The sequence below is a fragment of the Gymnodraco acuticeps genome, unplaced genomic scaffold (assembly GCF_902827175.1).
Source record: "Gymnodraco acuticeps unplaced genomic scaffold, fGymAcu1.1, whole genome shotgun sequence".
Taxonomy (NCBI): domain Eukaryota; kingdom Metazoa; phylum Chordata; class Actinopteri; order Perciformes; family Bathydraconidae; genus Gymnodraco; species Gymnodraco acuticeps.
In genome coordinates, this window is record NW_022991657.1 from 43894 (window position 1) to 67181 (window position 23288).

The following is a 23288-nucleotide window of genomic DNA, read 5'->3' on the forward strand; positions in this document are numbered from 1 at the left end:
GTCCCCTCCTGCTCCCTGGCTAAATGATGCACTGCGTGCTAATAGAACCGTCCTTCGGGCAGCAGAGCGGAAATGGTGGAAATCCAAACACCGTGACGACCTCCTAACCTATCAAGCTCTCCTCTCCTCTTTCTCTGCTTCCATCTCTCAGGCAAAAAGCACTTTCTTTCAAGATAAGATCCAATCTTCCTATTCCAATCCTAAAAAACTATTCTCCATCTTCTCCACCCTCTTGGACCCTCCAAAAGCTCCTCCCCCCTCCTCCCTTCTGTCAAGCGACTTTGTTACCCACTTTGAAAAAAAGGTTGATGATATTCGCTCTTCTTTTTCTGACTCACCTTTACTCACCGCTGGGTCACCAGACCTTCCTTCCACCAACACACTAACCTCCTTTTCCCCTCTCTCTCCAAGTGAGGTTCTTACCCTCATTACCTCTGCCCGCCCTACCACCTGTCCTCTGGACCCTATCCCTTCAAACCTCCTTCAGACTATCGCTCCTGATATTCTACCGTTTCTCACCCATTTCATCAACACTTCTCTAACTTCTGGTCACTTTCCAAACAGTCTCAAGGAGGCAAGAGTAAACCCTCTCCTAAAGAAACCCACTCTCAACCCGTCTGATGTTATAAACTACAGGCCTGTCTCTCTCCTCCCGTTCCTGTCTAAATTACTTGAACGCGCTGTCTTTAAACAACTCTCCTGTTATCTCAATCAGAACAACCTTCTGGATCCGCACCAGTCTGGTTTCAAGGCAGGTCACTCCACATAAACTGCTCTCATTGCTGTCACAGAGGAACTGCACACTGCCAAAACTGCATCCCTCTCCTCTGTCATCATCCTGTTGGACCTGTCTGCTGCATTCGACACGGTGAATCATCAGATCCTCCTTCGCACTCTCCAAAAACTTGGAGTTTCAGGCTCTGCACTTTCCCTCCTCACCTCATACCTCAAAGACCGTACCAATTAACTACGGGGGTCCCTCAGGGCTCTGTTCTTGGTCCCCTCCTCTTCTCCCTGTACACAAACTCGCTCGGATCAGTCATTAGCCCGCATGGTTTTTCTTACCACTGCTACGCTGACGACACCGAATTAATTCTGTCCTTCCCCCGCTCAGAGACCCAGGTCGTCGCACGCATCTCTGCTTGTCTAGCGGACATCTCTCAGTGGATGTCTGCTCACCACCTCAAGCTCAACCTTAACAAGACTGAGCTGCTCTTCCTCCCGGGAAAAGATTGTCCCACTTTTGACCTAACAATCAACATCGGCACCTCAGTTGTTTCCCCGACTCAGACTGCAAGGAATCTGGGTGTGACCCTAGATAACAACCTGTCCTTCACTGCAAACATCGCTGCTACAACCCGCTGCTGCAGATACACGCTTTACAACATCAGGAAGATACGTCCCCAGCTGACTCAGAAAGCGACTCAGGTTCTGGTCCAGGCTCTCGTCATCTCACGCCTAGACTACTGCAACTCCCTCCTGGCTGGTCTACCTGCATGTGCCATTCGACCTCTGCAGCTCATCCAGAATGCAGCGGCTCGTCTGGTTTTCAACCTTCCTAAATTCTCCCACACCACTCCGCTCCTCCGCTCCCTTCACTGGCTTCCGGTAACTGCTAGAATCCACTTCAAGACACTGGTACTTGCTTACCGTGCTGCGAATGGATCTGGCCCTTCCTACATCCAGGACATGGTTAAACCGTACACCCCAGCGCGTGCACTACGCTCTGCATCAGCCAAACGACTCGTTGCGCCCTCGCTGCGAGGGGGACCCAAGTTCCCATCGGCGAAAACACGTGGGTTTGCTATCCTGGCTCCAAGATGGTGGAATGAGCTCCCCATTGACATCAGGACGGCAGATAGCTTGCACATCTTCCGGCGCAAACTGAAAACTCATCTCTTTCGACTCCACTTCGAGCGTTAGAACGATTAACGAAGCACTTTTATACTAATAAAGGACTGGATTACCTAAAGCCAGTTGAGTAGCACTTGAAATGTTTGGCTCTATGAAACCTGATATACTTATATGATTCTGTTTTCTTCAAGGTTGTGTCTTCCTGGTCGAATGTACTTATTGTAAGTCGCTTTGGACAAAAGCGTCAGCTAAATGCAATTTAATGTAATGTAATGTAAGCAGTTACATTGACACTGTATTGCATAGGCCTACAGACCAGCGCCATATAGATAGAATACAGACTACGGAGCTATTGTCAATTGTCAATCTTATGTTTTTGAAAGTAGGCTAATACATTAACTGAAGGGGCTGGGCCGGGAGAGAGCGAGGCCCGCGTCAGAGGTCCACCCAAAACCGTCATGAAAAAGTTTAGCATCCTAATGCATCTAACTTTATGCACAATATAATAGTCTGGCCAGCCCTGCAGCCCGTTCTAGGTTCTGATTGGCTCTCTAGGTTGGCATTCTAGCTTCTGACTGGCTGTCCAGGTTGTCAATCACAGCCGTGGGCATATTATATTTACGACTAGTAATTCTCTATGAATTAAAGTCAAATGTATATAGCCTACCAGTCTGTGTTTTGTTGCCGCACCGGATCTCCGCCAAATCCAGGATCATCGTCCCCATTTTCGCTCCCGTCTGTATCTCTACCGCTACTTTAATACTGTGGCTCAAACTGGTATGGTTCCACCACGTTAGACTCCACACCAGCATCCTCTTCAATAAAATCCTCCTCTTCTTGAAAGTGCACCGAGTCTATTGACGACTCACTGTCACTCGATTATGTCGAAATATCCAAGCCAGAGTCCGACATCAGCCATATAGTAAGTGTATTATTCAAAAAGGGTTCTACTCGTGACGTGCGTGACGTAACTAACCGGCGAAAGCCGTTTGGTCCGGAGCAGTCGTGTAACATCGGAAGCGAGCATGGAAAGTTGTAATAAATCACGATTTATAAATACAGCGGGCATATTGTCATCAATGACAAATGATTTCCCATTAATAACAGTATTTATTATCCTAATAAGAATAGTGTTGTCCTTCATTTCGTAAGCTCTTTAACCTTAAAAACCTATTATAATATTTCAACTGGACATTGGGGTTGTTACCACACAAAACCTTTTTTTCAAACAGGCCATTTATTAGGTCACTACAGTATGTGCGCAATAATGTATGTCTGTATTGTAAAACTTTCACAAACATTTAACCTTTATTTTAATTTTTTTGTAGATCTCTCCTGTAAAATGTTTACCTTCCCTCAGGAAACCAACACAGCTTATGTGAAACTGACACCAAACACACTGGATTTCAGAGCTATAACTGTCTGTCTCAGGTAGTGTGCAAAGTGCAAAGCCAATGAACATATATATATATAGAGCAGTGGTTCCCAAACTCTTTGTGCCCAAGGCACACCAAAGGACAAGTAAAAATCTCAAGGCACACCTATTGTGCAAAATAGCCCTTATAACACGTGTTATCACTCATATCATGTCAAATATCTGTAAATGTGGATAATTATTTACTAATGCCAAATAAAATGTGACAAAGACAACTATATTACTCATGAAATATTTATTAACGAAATATTTCAGAAATTAATTTGAAACTTTATCAAATTAGGCTTCATCAAAGCAGCAACACACTAATTTAAACCAGACAGGTCACAACATTACAAATGAGGCAAAGGACACTCAGCAGAAACTCAGCACAGAGAACTGTCAATGCAAGGAAGCTGCATTGCATGGTCCTGAACTACACATTATAAATTATAAATGTATTACTTTAAAAAAAGTAATATATTACACTACTTCGTTACTATCTACATAAAGTAACTCGTTACTTTACTCGCTGAGCACGTACGAACTGCGCATGCGTGAGTGGCAATAACTGTCCTTACCAGCAGGCGGCGGTAGTGTGTATTTGTCATTAAAAACAGGCAACAACCGGAAGACAGAGAAGAAGAACAGACTGTGTGATATAAACAAACAACACATAACGTGTGCGGTAGCTTCACCTTAGCATGTGTTCTTTGCAGGTGTGTGTTGAGGTTTGACCACGTGGTGTTTCCAGCAGTGGATAACAGCTTCTGGCCTGGACACAGTTTGCACCTCACCGTCACATTCCTGTCTATTCTTCGGACAAACTCAAAGTAATGGGCATACCTCCACCCCTCGAGAGTTATCGCTGACTCAGCCATGTTTATGCAGCACTGCACGTGGAGATGTGGACGCGCAAGTCGCGCAGATTACGTACATATAAACCTACAAAGTACTGATATAGTAAATTAAAAAATAATTATTTTTGTGTAGTTGTATATTGCAATAATAATGTATGGTTGTCACAAAATCCCACGGCACACCCGGACTTGCCTCACGGCACACCAGTGTGCCGCGGCACACCGTTTGGGAACCACTGCTCTAGAGCTGAAGGTAGTGACGGCTGGGCCTCCCTTTGCTGTCCCTGCCTTACACAGCTTCAGGCATAGGATGTCAAAGGGAAACCCACTGGTCACATGATCGTTTGACATAATCCAAAATCATATTGAGAAATCCCATTGGACCAGGGAGATGCTGCCTTCAGAGTCCAACAGAGAAACCCCACACCCTGCAGCTCTCTATAGAGATAAGAGAACATCCTCTGTCTTTCCTAATCACTTCTCCATGGCTAGTCTGTCCTGGCTCAGGACTACATGTATTATACAAGTATTGTAAGTTAGTCACTAACTGTACTGCATACATTTTAACAGATGTAAGTTATCTCAGTGTAGGAGAAGTTGTTTTAGCATTGAGCTAACGTGGGACTCACGAGTGTTGATCTTCTGCAGAGCGATGTGTTTCTCCAGCTGCCGGCGGAGGCGCACCTCGGCGCCGTACTTCCCGTGCGTCCCGTTGTCAGCCAGGAGGAAGTGGGAGTGGCTACTGTTCAGAACCGACAGCTTGCTGAGCGGGTTGGACATGGTCGTATAGGGCCGGGTCACCTGCAAAAAGGGTTCAGAGTGAAGAACCAGCAGAGCTTTCTGTAGCGTGCACAGATACCGGAGATTCACTGATGCGCTGTATTCAAGATTCAAAGGCTTTAGTGAGGTCTGTGTAGCAGCTAATGTTGCCTGCAACAGTGCAACAGAGAATATTCCTAACGTAAAATGTAATCAGGAAGTAAAATAGATCTGATGGACCAATCAGAGCGTCAGTGGTTTGACTCCAGTCAACAAGTGTCTTTGGACAGGATACTGAACCTCCCCCCGCCCTGCTCCTGTTGGCATTGAGTCTTTTGTACTGAAGGGTGTGTGCGTCGCTTTGGATAAATATATAATAGGGTTAGGGTTAAGTGCGTTCGACCAACAAGATACAAACTTGAAGAAAACAGAATCATAAAGTACATCAGGTTTCATAGAGCTAAAACATTTTAAGTGCTACTCAACTGGCTTCAGATAAGCCAGCCCTTTATTAGTATATAAGTGCAACAAAACAAGGGACAGTGTACATTAATCAACATATTAACAACATGTAAAAGTACTCGAATTAGCCAAAGGCTAGTTTTCACCGATAGTCCCTTTGCCAGATGGTGATAGACATCCTAAAAGCAATGATGAAAATACCACGACATTGTTATACCATTTTACACATTTACAATAGATGACATCACTGAATACAGATAAGAGCAATCATGATAATAAATAAAACATTCACAATACACACTCAGACACACACCTACACCCACACATCAGTGCTGACACTGTTGATTATTAATGAGCCACTTTTGAATACTGTGCTTGAATGAGTAGTAGGATGAGGATTCTCTTATTGGTTGTGGTATTGAATTCCATTGATGGGATGCGTGGAATGAAAAGACAGCCTGGATGAATGCGCTTTTCCTAAATGGGATGGTGGCTCTATCTATCTATCTATCTATCTTAAGCTGCCAGGAAAACTTCAGTCTAGATCTGACGGTAAAGTACTATGGTATGGTATCATCCTGCCGTGTGGTATTGTGTATTTCTAAATGTCGGCGTGTTGATATGATCTCACGTCTCTCCCGATGAGGTCCTCCTTGTTCTCGATGATTCCCCACGGGGCGATGCCGATGGCGCAGACCTTCCCTCTGGACTTTGACGAGTGGTCTTTGAGAGCATCCCCCACGTGACGGATCACTCCTGAAAAACAGATCAGCTGGGAGTTCATGAAGAGTTTATAAAGGTAATCTCAACTGTACCTTCACCCGGAGAGGATTCTATTTATTTCTGGCCATCACAACGTTAGACTGAAATATGTAAAAGAGAGCTGAAATATATGAACATTCAGATGTAGAAATGTCCTCAGATTGGGGTCTGGGTCCTGGTTTCAGTGCAGGATCTGATGCAGGTGATCAGTTCATGCAGCAGATACAGCACTTCACAAAACATGTGACGCATCAATTAAACTGATTTTATGTTTGCATTATTCTCAGAGTAAAGTGTGCACCCCCCTATTTGCATCCCACCGAACAGCACCTGGGTCTGAACCGAGCCTGTACCAAACTGAATCCCTGAAGCTCTCTAAGGAGAACCCCGGACATCCTGTTAGCTGCAGGACCGTATGAACCAACATTTCAAACCCCTCCCTCTAACCCTGCACCTTTAGAGGCAATAGAAGTGAGGAGCGCTTTGTTACCCGTGCTGACCCCCCCGGTGAAGATCCAAGCTCCAGTGGTCACCGCCGCTTTGATCAGGCCTTTCCCAAAAACCTGTTTCAGTTTTGGGGGCAGCTCGAAGTTCTGCAGGCCCCCATGAACGGAGATGAGGAGGGTGGGGAGCTCCAGCTCCCAGTCCTTCACCATCAGGTGCAGCAGCGAGTCCGCCTTCGAGTCGTACGACACCCGGATGTACTGGAACATTAAGTGTCTTAATATGATATATCATGTTTTATAATACCTATATGTATATCATATGATATATAATGATAATGTATGATATATAATGTTAATGTGTGATATATAATGATATATAATGTTAATGTATGATATATAATGTTAATGTGTGATATATAAACAATCCTCTCTACTCTCTCATCCTCTCTGGACTCTCTCTGTCCTCTCACATCTCGGCAGGCTCGTCAGTCCCCTCCTGCTCCCTGGCTAAATGATGCACTGCGTGCTAATAGAACCGTCCTTCGGGCAGCAGAGCGGAAATGGTGGAAATCCAAACACCGTGACGACCTCCTAACCTATCAAGCTCTCCTCTCCTCTTTCTCTGCTTCCATCTCTCAGGCAAAAAGCACTTTCTTTCAAGATAAGATCCAATCTTCCTATTCCAATCCTAAAAAACTATTCTCCATCTTCTCCACCCTCTTGGACCCTCCAAAAGCTCCTCCCCCCTCCTCCCTTCTGTCAAGCGACTTTGTTACCCACTTTGAAAAAAAGGTTGATGATATTCGCTCTTCTTTTTCTGACTCACCTTTACTCACCGCTGGGTCACCAGACCTTCCTTCCACCAACACACTAACCTCCTTTTCCCCTCTCTCTCCAAGTGAGGTTCTTACCCTCATTACCTCTGCCCGCCCCTACCACCTGTCCTCTGGACCCTATCCCTTCAAACCTCCTTCAGACTATCGCTCCTGATATTCTACCGTTTCTCACCCATTTCATCAACACTTCTCTAACTTCTGGTCACTTTCCAAACAGTCTCAAGGAGGCAAGAGTAAACCCTCTCCTAAAGAAACCCACTCTCAACCCGTCTGATGTTATAAACTACAGGCCTGTCTCTCTCCTCCCGTTCCTGTCTAAATTACTTGAACGCGCTGTCTTTAAACAACTCTCCTGTTATCTCAATCAGAACAACCTTCTGGATCCGCACCAGTCTGGTTTCAAGGCAGGTCACTCCACATAAACTGCTCTCATTGCTGTCACAGAGGAACTGCACACTGCCAAAACTGCATCCCTCTCCTCTGTCATCATCCTGTTGGACCTGTCTGCTGCATTCGACACGGTGAATCATCAGATCCTCCTTCGCACTCTCCAAAAACTTGGAGTTTCAGGCTCTGCACTTTCCCTCCTCACCTCATACCTCAAAGACCGTACCAATTAACTACAGGGGTCCCTCAGGACTCTGTTCTTGGTCCCCTCCTCTTCTCCCTGTACACAAACTCGCTCGGATCAGTCATTAGCCCGCATGGTTTTTCTTACCACTGCTACGCTGACGACACCCAATGAATTCTGTCCTTTCCCCGCTCAGAGACCCAGGTCGTCGCACGCATCTCTGCTTGTCTAGCTGACATCTCTCAGTGGATGTCTGCTCACCACCTCAAGCTCAACCTTGACAAGACTGAGCTGCTCTTCCTCCCGGGAAAAGATTGTCCCACTCTTGACCTAACAATCAACATCGGCACCTCAGTTGTTTCCCCGACTCAGACTGCAAGGAATCTGGGTGTGACCCTAGATAACAACCTGTCCTTCACTGCAAACATCGCTGCTACAACCCGTTGCTGCAGATACACGCTTTACAACATCAGGAGGATGCGTCCCCAGCTGACCCAGAAAGCGACTCAGGTTCTGGTCCAGGCTCTCGTCATCTCACGCCTAGACTACTGCAACTCCCTCCTGGCTGGTCTACCTGCATGTGCCATCCGACTTCTGCAGCTCATCCAGGATGCAGCGGCTCGTCTGGTCTTCAACCTTCCTAAATGTTCCCACACCACTCCGCTCCTCCGCTCGCTCCACTAGCTTCCAGTAACTGCTAGAATCCACTTCAAGACACTGGTACTTGATTACCATGCTGCGAATGGATCTGGCCCTTCCTACATCCAGGACATGGTTAAACCGTACACCCCAGCGCGTGCACTCCGCTCTGCATCAGCCAAACGACTCGCTGCACCCTCGCTGCGAGGGGGACCCAAGTTCCCATCAGCAGAAACACGTGGGTTTGCTGTCCTGGCTCCAAGATGGTGGAATGAGCTCCCCATTGACATCAGGACAGCAGATAGCTTACACACCTTCCAGACTGAAAACTCATCTCTTTCGACTCCACTTCGAGCGATAGAACTATTAACAAAGCACTTATATACTAATAAAGGACTGGCTTACCTAAAGCCAGTTGAGTAGCACTTGAAATGTTTGGCTCTATGAAACCTGATGTACTTTATGATTCTGTTTTCTTCAAGGTTGTGTCTTCCTGGTCGAATGTACTTATTGTAAGTCGCTTTGGATAAAAGCGTCAGCTAAATGCAATGTAATGTAATAATGATATATAATGTTAATGTGTGATATATAATGTTAATGTGTGATATATAATGTTAATGTATGATATATAATGTTAATGTATGATATATAATGTTAATGTATGATATATAATGTTGTATAATGATATATAATGTTAATGTGTAATATATAATGATATATAATGTTAATGTATAATATATAATGATATATAATGTTAATGTATATATATATATGTAATGTTAATGTATGATATATAATGTTAATGTATGATATCTCATGTTAATGTATGATATATAATGTTGTATAATGATATATAATGTTAATGTGTGATATATAATTATATATAATCTTAATGTATGAAATATAATGTTGTATAATGATATATAACGTTAATGTGTGATATATATTGATATATAACGTTAATGTGTGATATATAATGATATATAATGTTAATGTGTGATATATATTGATATATAACGTTAATGTGTGATATATAATGATATATAATGTTAATGCATGATATATAATGTTGTATAATGATATAAAATATTATATAATTATATATAATGTTAATCTATGATGCATAATGTTGTATAATTATTTATCATTTTAATGTATAATATATAATGCTAATGTATGATATAGAATGTTAATGCATGATATGTAATGTTCATGTATGATATATAATGTGGTATAACAATTAGGGATGTAACGATATACTGAATATCACGGTATCGCGATAAATAAACGTCCCAATACCGTCGTGAAAAACCTTTATTTAACCAGTTGGTCCCATTGAGATCATCAATCTCTTTTTCGAGAGAGACCTGTCCAACATGGCAGCAAGTAGGTTACCACATGAGCATAAAACAACAGAACACAGAAGGACATCATATTTACAGGGCTACATTTACATACCTAGAGACATTTACTAGTACCAACAGTATATTTCTATCTCACCCTGTCAATAAGCCTCACCTTCTTGGCAACAACGGTTTTGTTTTTGAAGTGGTGGAGAGACAATGTACAGTTTGACCCACTGCTGTCACCCATGGCCAAAGCATATCTCTCTGTTCCACTGAGGTGGCATTAGACTTTTTCACTGTCCGTCATTTTGACAGACCGATTCTTTAAATATCCGTCATAATCCCTTATTACCCGTCGGGTCTGAATTTGCCACTAACGTGTCACACTGACATGGGGGGAGAGAGAGGAAGCACGCTCGTGAACTGTCAACGGGGGGCGGTGTTATGCCGTGTTATGCATACCCACCGAGATATGCATGCACCTCGCGGGAGCGCGCACAGCTGTAAAGCAAAACCTCCCAGACATGTGTTGATCTGTACGGCAAAGTACGGTTTGGAAACTATATCATTTGCTTGTGGAGGGCATGCATAACATGGCATAACACCAGAGCCTCGCTGCGGGGAAACTTTGGCGCTGTTCCGAGTTTGTTCTAATCTGTCAAAATGACAGACTGCTTTCAGATTTTTCCGTCATTGTTAAAAAATATATTCGGTTAACGCGACCACTGATGTCCCAGCAGGTGATATTGTAAACGCCCAAACACCCCAGCTTCTACCTGGAAATGTGGACATGCTCATATTCCTGAAAACCTGTCTGATGATGCCGAATGAGTGACTTAGTGAGTTTGAGTTGAGTTACTTGAAAAACTAAAGTGTAAATTGATTTATTTTATTGTAGATTTTGAAATGTCCTTGTTTATTTGTGAGGTGCAGTGGCACAAAGAAAATGCCTACTTTGTTTGGTAGTACTATAGGTACAAAAACACTGGCTTTCTTGTTCCAGTCTGTCACTTTGTTTTTGACACTTTAAAATACTATCCTACTAAAATGCTTCTTTTAAAAAAATAATCTTTAAAAAAAATGTTCTTTATTATCCAATGTCGCGATAAATAAAAACCGTGGACTTGTTATCGCGATATTATCGTACCGTGAGTTTTTTGGTATCGTTACATCCCTAATAACGATATATAATGTTCATGTATGATATATAATGTTCATGTATGATATATAATGTTAATGTATGATATATAATGTTAATGTATGATATATAATGTTCATGTATGATATATAATGTTCATGTATGATATATAATGTTAATGTATGATATATAATGTTCATGTATGATATATAATGTTCATGTATGATATATAATGTTCATGTATGATATATAATGTTAATGTATGATATATAATGTTCATGTATGATATATAATGTTAATGTATGATATATAATGTTCATGTATGATATATAATGTTCATGTATGATATATAATGTTCATGTATGATATATAATGTTAATGTATGATATATAATGTTCATGTATGATATATAATGTTCATGTATGATATATAATGTTCATGTATGATATATAATGTTCATGTATGATATATAATGTTCATGTATGATATATAATGTTCATGTATGATATATAATGTTAATGTATGATATATAATGTTCATGTATGATATATAATGTTCATGTATGATATATAATGTTAATGTATGATATATAATGTTCATGTATGATATATAATGTTCATGTATGATATATAATGTTAATGTATGATATATAATGTTAATGTATGATATATAATGTTCATGTATGATATATAATGTCCATGTATGATATATAATGTCAATGTATGATATATAATGTTCATGTATGATATATAATGTTCATGTATGATATATAATGTTGTATAATGAAATATAATATAGAGTATGATAGTGTGTGTGATATTACCATGGCCTTGTTGACGTGCCCCCCCCCCCCTGGAACTCAATGAGTCCATATGCGTCGGTGCCGGAGCTCTGCGTGTGCTTCGGGGGGGTCCATCTCTCTGCAGGGGCCTCAAGCTGCACCACCGCCCCCCCCCCCCCCCCCCCCTCTTCAGGGGCACCCCCCGGGACCGACTGGTGCTGCGACACCAGCTGACCACAGCCGCACCTGAAATACAACAACAACAACAACAACACACACAACCCTTTCAGTCAAGCAGCAGAGAGACAGCAGGGAATATGAATGGGTGATTACAGGTAGCTGTGATTAGGGCTGTGCGATTATGGCAAAAATCATAATCACGATTATTTGGTCAATAATTGATATCACGATTATTTTTACGATTATTCATTGACCATTTATTGAACTTTAAATCAAAATAATATTTTACCAATAAACAAGATCAACAAATATGTTGGAGCGCACTTCCAAAACCATACTAAACATATATTATTAATATGATAAATACAAATAAATTAGACCAAAATAAATGAAATCAAATATGATGCAGTGCACTGTCACAACCTACTGAACACTCCTTAACATATAGCCAACATGTTGGTAAAACATATTCAACATATTCCACTCAGTTAAACGTTGAAGGCTGGCCCACCGTCATGGTCCAGAAGTAACAGGAAATACATGTTGAACTACAATTTAAGACCAAATAAAAATGTTTAGGCCACCATGGCAAATGCGGGTAGGGCTGCTCATGTCATCTCTTAAAGATGTTTTGCAAGAAACACCAGCCTGTTGACATGGTCTGGTTTCAGAGATGAGCGCAGGTAGGGGACGATAACCTGCACTGAAGACCCTCTCTGAAGAGGAACGTGTGGCAGTGCTGCCACATAGGACACAGGACAAAAAGAAAAGACTCTGAACCCTTTCTTTGCCATTATATAAAAATAGTGTTGCTACAAAAGTATAAATTAGGCTTCCTAATAAGACAACTCAGATCTGAAGCTACACAGTAATCTGCTGCAGCAACAGTGCAATAAAAAAGACAACATTAATAGAATCAAACCCTTTTTTTGTTGCATTTTATTAGAGTATAAAAATAAATGCCTTTAAAATAGGATGCAAGCAACACTAGTTTCTGAACTGATAGACTATAATCAATTTAAACAGAACAGATCTGAATGTTTGCATTCTTATACCATTTTGTACAATAATTATAATTAATAAGTTCAAACAAACTAAAACTCACAGCTGATTAATAACGGTATCTAACTTGAGTTTTTAAATATCAAAAACCTGTTGAAATGCTTCTGTTATTTTTACTGTCCCCCAAAAGCGCGTCGCAGCCTCCAGGAAAGCTTCTTTCACAACTTCGCCGTCTTTGAAAGACTTCATGTGTTTCTCCAGAACGTGACTGACACGATAAGATGCTCTGGTAGCAGCCTTGCTCTTGTTGTTGGGCCTGGTGAAAATGGACTGCTGTGCATTTAGCTGTCCTCTCAGGCCCCTCCCCTTTTGGAACATAGGGCAGAATCAGGAGGGAATTCCGTCTCGTAGCGTTTGTGCACTGTTTTGAAATGCCGCTCCTAAATTACCCTTCTTCGATAAAGCCACGCTCGCATTGCAGATGAGACAGATGGACTTTGAATTGGAATAGATACACAAATAATCATCCTCCCACTCGGAGTGAACATGATATATTTTGGGCTTTTTTGCTTCTGCCATAATTGTGGTCTTGTGTGTGTGCGGACTGTCACTCCTGTTGACACGGACAACCTCAGCGAAATAGTGCACTGCTCACCAGCCACGCCCGGACACATGGGGTGAGGCCGGCCAATCACAAAGCTTTGATGCGTTCAAGTGCATTATTCTGGCACGGGAACATTATGTTACAGGACATTAACGATAAAACAGAATATTGTTGTTCTATTTTTAGACACATCTCGCGATCGACTGGGAATCTCACCGCCACCCTTCTTTTTAACTGGTTGCTGCTCTTGTTCTGACATCTTCGCTTGCGCTGAACACTCACAACACATGTCACTCCCACGTGGCCGAGTGGGCTTTCAGGGAGGGGCGAAAGCGCAACCAGCAAAATAATCGTATTTTGTCAATTATGCTGTTTTCCTAATCGTCGCAAACCATAATCGTAATCGCGATTAAAATACGATTAATTGCACAGCCCTAGCTGTGATGTTATTAGGATGACTTCAGATATTGGAACATTATGATGTCCTCAGTCAGGTGCTGAGTAGCATTAATAAGTGACCCCCCCCCCCCCCCTCTGTAGAGCTGGATCTGCTGCAGTACCTGCTGGCATCTGTGCTGGGAATTATCTGCATGCATTCTCTCTTCTGGAAGGTTCTCTCGATCCAAGCTCGCTGAGTCTGAAAACAAACCATTACATTACATGTTAACATGTTACATGTTGTTAGAACCGGAAGAGACAGGATTATGTTACAGCGTCAACTGAGAGGTCAGAGGTCACAGAGTAAACTGAGAGGTTAGAGGTCACAGAGTAAACTTAGAGGTCACAGCGTCAACTGAGAGGTCAGAGGTCACAGAGTAAACTGAGAGGTTAGAGGTCACAGAGTAAACTGAGAGGTTAGAGGTCACAGAGTAAACTGAGAGGTTAGAGGTCACAGAGTAAACTGAGAGGTTAGAGGTCACAGAGTAAACTGAGAGGTTAGAGGTCACAGAGTAAACTGAGAGGTCAGAGGTCACAGAGTAAACTGAGAGGTTAGAGGTCACAGAGTAAACTGAGAGGTCACAGAGTAAACTGAGAGGTCAGAGGTCACAGAGTAAACTGAGAGGTTAGAGGTCACAGAGTAAACTGAGAGGTCACAGAGTAAACTGAGAGGTTAGAGGTCACAGAGTAAACTGAGAGGTCAGAGGTCACAGAGTAAACTGAGAGGTCAGAGGTCACAGAGTAAACTGAGAGGTTAGAGGTCACAGAGTAAACTGAGAGGTTAGAGGTCACAGAGTAAACTGAGAGGTTAGAGGTCACAGAGTAAACTGAGAGGTCACAGAGTAAACTGAGAGGTCAGAGAGTAAACTGAGAGGTTAGAGGTCACAGAGTAAACTGAGAGGTTAGAGGTCACAGAGTAAACTGAGAGGTCACAGAGTAAACTGAGAGGTTAGAGGTCACAGAGTAAACTGATAGGTTAGAGGTCACAGAGTAAACTGAGAGGTCACAGAGTAAACTGAGAGGTCAGAGGTCACAGAGTAAACTGAGAGGTCACAGAGTAAACTGAGAGGTCAGAGGTCACATAGTAAACTGAGAGGTCACAGAGTAAACTGAGAGGTCAGAGGTCACAGAGTAAACTGAGAGGTCAGAGGTCACAGAGTAAACTGGGGAAGAAGACACCTACAGTTTGTTTTACTAACGATGTCTGCAGTTAGAATAAGGATCAGGGGTTGCAGTCGAATTGTCCAGAAATAAGCTCATCTCCTCTATTCCTCTCCTCTATTCCTCTCCTCTATTCCTCTCCACTATTCCTCTCCTCTATTCCTCTCCTCTATTCCTCTCATCTATTCCTCTCCTCTATTCCTCTCCACTATTCCTCTCATCTATTCCTCTCCTCTATTCCTCTCATCTATTCCTCTCCTCTATTCCTCTCCTCTATTCCTCTCCACTATTCCTCTCCACTATTCCTCTCCTCTATTCCTCTCCTATATTCCTCTCCTCTATTCCTCTCCTCTATTCCTCTCATCTATTCCTCTCCTCTATTCCTCTCCTCTATTCCTCTCCTCTATTCCTCTCCACTATTCCTCTCCACTATTCCTCTCCACTATTCCTCTCCTCTATTCCTCTCCTCTATTCCTCTCCTCTATTCCTCTCCTCTATTCCTCTCCTCTATTCCTCTCCTCTATTCCTCTCCACTATTCCTCTCCACTATTCCTCTCCTCTATTCCTCTCCACTATTACTATTACTAGTTGACGTCATTCAAGGCTAGTGTGAACTAAACCCATACGGGTACACCTAGCTGACGTATTGTGGGATGGGAATTATTTCTGACAGAATAATAGCTTAAAAATCCACTAATTTTACTTTCCAAATCTAATTTTAATTAATTTAGGAATCCAACACCTTAAAATCCTACCTTATGAGTCTTAGGCCGTGATCAGTTTGACTGTCATGAAGAGTTCGTCTCTGTTGTCTGAGAGTATCTACCAGAACATCCCCATACAATGACATGATCATTGAAGAGCTAGTGTGTAACCTATAGGGTAACCTAGCTTACTTATCGCAGGATGGGAATGACTTCTGACAAAATAAAACATAATAATAATATAGGATTTAACTGTTAGAATATACCTTAATTTATTTTCTAACGAGTGTACCATTTTAACTTTGCCCTTATTGTAACAATTACTTACATTTAAAACAGTCCACCTATTTATCTTTCTACTTTATAACCCAAATCTTCCCCCCTCTGACCCACCCGGGTCCAGTTAGAAGGTAACGGGTTAACAGAGAGAACCGGCTGCGGAGTGTGGAACGTAGACACTGACCTACTCTTATACGTGGTGCTCTCTGGAGATCCTTACCCTAATTCCTAAAACATAGCCATTAATAGATTTACAATTTAAATGTATACTTTATAACCCAAAACTTTTTTCCCCCCAAAAAACCCCCCCCCGGGGTCCCTTTAGAGGGTAATTGGTTAACAGAGAAAACCGGCTGCGGAGTGTGGAACGTAGACACTGACCTACTCTTGTACATGGTGCTCTCTGGAGATCCTTACCCTAATTCCTAAAACATAGACATTAGTAGATTTACTATTTAAATGTACACTTTATAAACCCAAACCTTTTTTTTTTCCCCTAAACCCCCCCCCCCCCCCGGGGTCCCTTTAAAGGGTAATGGGTTAACAGAGAGAACCGGCTGCGGAGTGTGGAACGTAGACACTGACCTACTCTGGTACATGGTGCTCTCTAGAGATCCTTACCCTAAACTCCTAAATATAGACATTAATAAATGTACTTCTAATACTTTGGTCGGACCACGAAACTTTGTGGTTAGACTAACAAGTAGAAAAGGTTAACTGACCAATTCTACTGAGTGAAGGCGTTTAAATGTCCGCTTATATTCACTCCTAAACTTTAAAGTTCATCGGAACGCAAATAGAAGTGTAACAATATATCTTGATTTATTTACTAATGAGTTTATCATTTTAACTTTGCTCTTTTTAGATAAATACATTAAGATTAGAATGAGTTAAAAATAATTTATTTTTTCAAAAAAAAACAAATGCAAAATGTATGCTAATGCTAGGCTAACAGCTATAGGCTAGGAACACATGCGACGTCATAACAATTTTAAAACTAACAAAAATATCTCTAAAAAACGAATGCTAATTTTTAAGCTACATGCTAGGCTAACAGCTATGGCTAGGAACACATGCGACGTCATAACAATGTTAAAACTAACAGAAATATCTCTAAAAAACTAATGCTAACTTTTAAGCTAAATGCTAAGCTAAAGGCTAGTGCTACAAACATAAACAAAAGGATAACATCTTTAAAAATAACAAAAATATCTCTTAAAAACTAATGCTAACTTTTAAGCTAAATGCTAAGCTAACATGTTGCTAGGTGCTAACAAGTGACGTCATCACTTAGTTATAAGGTGCAATACCTCCTTTCGGCCACAGAGCCCATGGTACAAAAAATTATAAATATTGCAATACCACTGGTTGGCCACAACACCATTTTTCATTTTAATCAATGTACTTCCTGGTTTGTTGGGGAATTACCCATCAGGCTCAGGGTTTCATTATTTGACTTTTAAAAGGGCTTAAAACGTATTAAACAAGTATACATTTACATATTTTTTTTATATATAACCTCTTTACTAATATCAGAGAACTATATAGTATCATAAAACAGCACTTTTTCAAATGTAATTAAAATTCCAATGGAACCATAACTCAAGACAGTAGTTAAAAGCCTTGGTTAACTGACGTTTTTAACACAAATGTCAAGACTTTCTCTGAAGCTTTGCGGTGTATGACGCTCATAGAACAGTCTTTTGTAAAAAGGTAAAACCTGGGTTCCCTCGGTTGGGTCTTGGTCTGTCGGGCTGACACAGGGTTTTGGGTCTTTCCGATTAGGCGGTGCCCCATCACTGCTGACGTTGGTTAGACCTGATCCCCCCAGGCCGGATGGGACCCTACCCTTCTGGTGCGGTTGGTTAACCCTTCCCTCATTTAGGTCTCGGTCTGTCGGGCTGACACGGGGTTTTGGGTCTTTCCGATTGGGCGGTGCCCCATCACTGCTTACGTTGGTTAGACCTGATCCCCCCCAAGGCCTGATGGGACCTTACCTTTCTGGTGCGGTTGGTTTCTCAGTCTGACTTTGGTCTGCCGGGGCTGATTAAGGGGAGGTAGAGTTCTTTTTGACTAGGCAGTGCCCCATCATTGCTGATGTTGATCGGACCTGGTTCCCCCGGCTTTGGGAGATTCTATCTGGACTGGTGTGAGGCTGGAAGACCCTTTCTTTTGAGGGGATCGCCCTGCTCTTTGGTCCCAACTGGTTTAAAACTGGGGAAACCAGAAATGGTGCAAACAATTGGTTTTAAGTGAGTTGGCTGGTAAGTTAATTTATAATTACACCATAACTGACTGTACAAAGTAATACAATTAATATTAATAAGGTTTAATAATAGTACAATTTAGATACTTTCCTATTGTGCAATACCTCCTTTCAGCCACAAAGCCCATGGTACAATAAAGTATAAAGGTTGCAATACCACTGATTGGCCACAACAACATTTTTCATTTTAATCAATTTACTTCCTGGTCCTTTGGGGGATTACCCAGAAGGCTCAGGGTTTAATTATTTGATTTTTTTAAAAAGGGATTAAAACGTATTTGACAAGTACAAACTTACATTTTTTTAAATAACCTTTTTACTAATATCAGAGAACAAGATAGTATCATAAAATAGCACTTTTTCAAATTAAATAAAAACTACACCATAACTGACTTTACAAAGCAATACAATTAATATTAATAAGGTTTAATAATAGTACAATTTATATACTTTCCTATTTGTGCAATACCTTCTTTCGGCCACAGAGCCCATGGTACAACAAATTAGAAATGTTGCAATACCACTGGTTGGTCACAACACAATTTTTCATTTTAATCAAGGTACTTCCTGGTTTAATATTAATAAGGTTTAATAATAGTACAATTTAACACTTCTAAAGTAAGAACAACTTAACCCAGTCTATCTCTCTTTCTCTTGCTCACTTACCTACCAGTCCTTTTCCCCTAGTTGGGAGCTTTTAGAAAACAACACAACACCAGGTCCTGATCAACCTGGGGTGGTCCCCCTGGAGTAGGGTGTCTAGTGATAATGGCTGAAACCCCCTGTGACCTCCAGGTTCATTACTGACGATGTGTTTCAACCAATATAAAGGACTATTTTGTTCCCCAAATACTTCTATTTGGGAGTACAAAAAAACTACTGACTATCTTTCACTAGGGATGTTTGGCCTTCTGCGCTGGTTATCCTTCTGCTCTTATGCAGAATACTAATTAGGCGAGGATAATAATTCTCCATCGTTCAACAATAATGTAGCACCTAATCTTTAACCTTACCCCTAAACTTAACCACTCAGACTTAATGCCTAAACTTAAGTTAGTATCCATCAAACAGTGCACCATCTTATCCTTATTTAATGTCTAACCCTAACCGCTCTGTCTACTTTTCTAATCTAATATAAATCTCCATAAAAGGCGTACTCCTTCTATCTTCGGACAGAGGTCTGACCGTTCATGGTGGCTATTTTGACCACTCAACACACACAGCCTACTCCTCCTGTCTTATAGCAGACTACTAAGGAGGGGAGGATAATGCTCCTCCATTTCTCAGCAATAAATGGAGCACCTAATCTTTAACCTTACCCCTAAACTTAACCACTCAGATTGAATACCTAAACTTAAGTTAGTTTCCATCAAACAGTGCACCATCTTATCCTTAATTTGAGCTCTAAACCTAACCGCTCTGGCTGCGAGTCTAATCTAATATAAATATCCATAAAAAGCGTACTCCTTTGGCCTTCAGACAGAGGTCTAAACGTTCATTGTAGCTATTTTTGACAACTCAACACACACAGCGTACTCCTCCGGTCTTATAGCAGACTACTAAGGAGGGTAGAATAATATTCCTCCATTTCTCAGCAATAATCCTCTCCTAAATCCTAAAAACCACATTCTCGGGGCTATCTGACTCTTAATTATAACCACTAAAATTAACTAATGGTACACTCTTAACTAAATATCAAATAATAAGACCATCTTCAGTCTAAATGTGGACTATTATGTTCCCCAACAATACCAGTTTACCCTTAATCTGACCATTAACCTTGACCACTCTGGCTCTTTGCCTAAATCTAAACCACATTATCTCCCCACTTTTTCACTCTGACCTTTCTTTCAACCCCTTTCTGGTCGAGCCCCTTTGAGGATGACGAAAGGATTCGGGCCATAAATAAACTTTTCTTTCCGCCCCCTTGCTGGTCGGGCCTCTCTGGGGAAGACGAAAGGAAACGGGCCATAAACAGATACAGCCATTGCGGCAAGGGGAAGGTGTCCGCCGTCTTTACAGCTAGCCTCCTTGTCTCTGTCCTTCAAGCTTAAATTACCCTGTCTACTTCACCTTTACACACTTATGATTCAGTCATGATGCTGAGCTAGAGCATGAGCCGACAATGCCTCTAGTGCGCGTGCCTTTCCTTGGATCTCTGTACAACCATGTAGTCGTCGGGCGACATGGGGAGATCTGGTGGCCCTTACAAAAACCTAACCCTAACCCTTTTAGCAGTTAGATCAACATGTTTTACCTAACTAGCGAGTGCCTCTTGACTACACGTCTATGGTGTGTGAATTCTCAGGTCTGGGACTCCGAAGTGATTGTGTGGAGATCTGTATTTTTCCCAAATGCGCACTCTCTTCTTAATTCCTAAACTTAACCGTTTCGCCTCCATGCTTGAAAACTGACGCTAACGTGATTACCCTAAAAAGCCACATTAAAGGCATATTTAAAGGAACACGAGTGCTGTTTATCCTGAAAAAGCCATATTAAAGGCATTATTTAAAGGAACACGCTTGCGGTTAATTCTAAAAAGTCATATTAAAGGCAATAATTAGGGGAACACGCTTGCTGTTAACACATTAAGCTTTTTGGGGTCAAAGGGTCAAGTTATTGGATTAAGAAATGCATTAACAATCAACTTTTCACAGAAAAACACGAAAAACAGACGGGGAACATACGTAGGCTTTACGAGGCCACGCCCCTACCCCTATAAATATGAGTACATGTCCCATCTCAGACTCACTCTGTCAGGATCATGTGTCCTCTTAACATCACCTTCTCTTATAAATACTTACCTGATTCTAAATAAAGACAGTATTGAGGCCTTATCTGGCACACTCAACCAGCGGCGTTTTCTTCCTGCAGTCTTAAGTCTGTTCAGACAGCTGCATAATTTTTATGAGACACACTGCTGGAATTGATCTCCCAAGCAGGGCCTGCTCCCAGACGAGATTGTATAGACGTAATGGGCCGAAATGATCGATGACACCTGGGTTATCTACTGAAGATGTGTTAATTTTTAATATGGATGACATTTAGAGGAACAAAATGATGTGTCTTCCAATAATAATATCTAGATGTAACACAGTCACGAGAGGAGCCTGAATGAGAGATGAGCAGGCCTGGATGTGTATCAATGATGGAGAGTGCATAGATCCTTCTGCTTTTAGCAGTTAGATCAACATGTTTTACCTGCCTTGGACTACCTTTGTTTATTAAACTCATTGAAACTTTCGTTTTGTCAGTCTCTGCTTTGGGGTCCCAGTAGTATCTAAACGTCACAACATATGTATAATTATATTATAATTTTAAGTGTGGTTTAAAGTAAACTTATATAAAGTTATTTGGTTGAGCCAAGTAACCCAGGTGGATGCAATCAGGTAATTAGGACATAGCCTCTGTTTTTAGATGGGGTTTGTGGCCATGCTGTAGGCCTGACATTTAAAATAAATGATCAAATCTTATCTGTTAAGATGAACATTTCATTTAAAAGGTTTTTATTTATTTGTTTAAGGAGGGACCCCAGAGCCAACGGCAGTCCGAGCAGACCACCTTCTCCCGCCGCAGGCAGGATCAAACTCTCGGTCCGGCAGCTTCCCCGGTGATGGGCTCCGTGTAACAAGTTCCCTCAGTCTGTGCGGGGAGCCGCATCGTGGGTACTCCCCGGTCTGCTCTATCTGAACCATGGTGATGCTGCTGTCATCGCTCGCCTCTCCTCCGGTGGTGCCCTTGGATCCCTCCGCCGCCACACTGCCCTGCACACGGGAGATCACTATCCCGTCAGGGGTCGCCAGTCTCTGGCACTGTTATTTTTGGGGTCACGGGCTGAAAAGTCTCATCATGCTTAATCCTAGACCGTTACATGGTATATATTGTACGACTTTGTAATTTTTGAATGTTGATTCGCTCATAGCCTACTGTGCCTTTCACGCAGACAATAAAAGTGCATTTTGAAATGACAAATAGGTTTATGTTTCAAGTTTATTTGCATTAAAAACGTGTTTTTAAACCCTTCTGTTCAAAGTTGATATTTTGTTTCTTAAAAGATTACATCTTTAAAAACCTGCTGCTTGCCATTTTTAAAGTTTGATGGAAGAAATTAAATATAGGTCACTTACGTGGAGCTTTAGGCCTGCAATGCTTTAAAAATGTTGGTGTTGTTTCAGTTTTGAAGAGTGAATATTAGGATATAGAACGATATACCGGATAACACTGTATCGCGATAAATAAACGTCACAATATCGTCGAGAGACTGACTACTACTGAATCTACTGTGATTTAAAAAACAATTTTTTTTTTTTAAAAACCTTTATTTAACCAGATGGTCCCATTGAGATCATCGATCTCTTTTTCAAGGGAGACCTGTCCAACATGGCAGCAAGTAGGTTACAACATGAACATAAAATAGATAACACGGTTAAACCGTACACCCCAGCGCGTGCACTACGCTCTGCATCAGCCAAACGAATCGCTGCGCCCTCGCTGCGAGGGGGACCCAAGTTCCCATCAGCAAAAACACGTGGGTTTGCTATCCTGGCTCCAAGATGGTGGAATGAGCTCCCCATTGACATCAGGACGGCAGATAGCTTGCACATCTTCCGGCGCAGACTAAAAACTCTTTTTTTCGACTCCACTTCGAGCGTTAGAACGATTAACAAAGCACTTATATACTAATAAAGGACTGGATTATCTAAAGCCAGTTGAGTAGCACTTGAAATGTTTGGCTCTATGAAACCTGATGTACTTTATGATTCTGTTTTCTTCAAGGTTGTGTCTT

At 41.6% G+C, this 23288-nt stretch overlaps 1 long non-coding RNA gene across 1 annotated transcript; it reads left to right on the forward strand.

The window, feature by feature from the left end:
• The first annotated feature begins 17906 nt into the window (after nt 1–17906).
• Nucleotides 17907–22523, forward strand: LOC117534388. The gene is made up of 2 exons (XR_004567193.1): nt 17907–18500; nt 22026–22523. It is a non-coding gene; the product is annotated as an uncharacterized LOC117534388 (long non-coding RNA).
• The last annotated feature ends 765 nt before the right edge of the window (nt 22524–23288 follow it).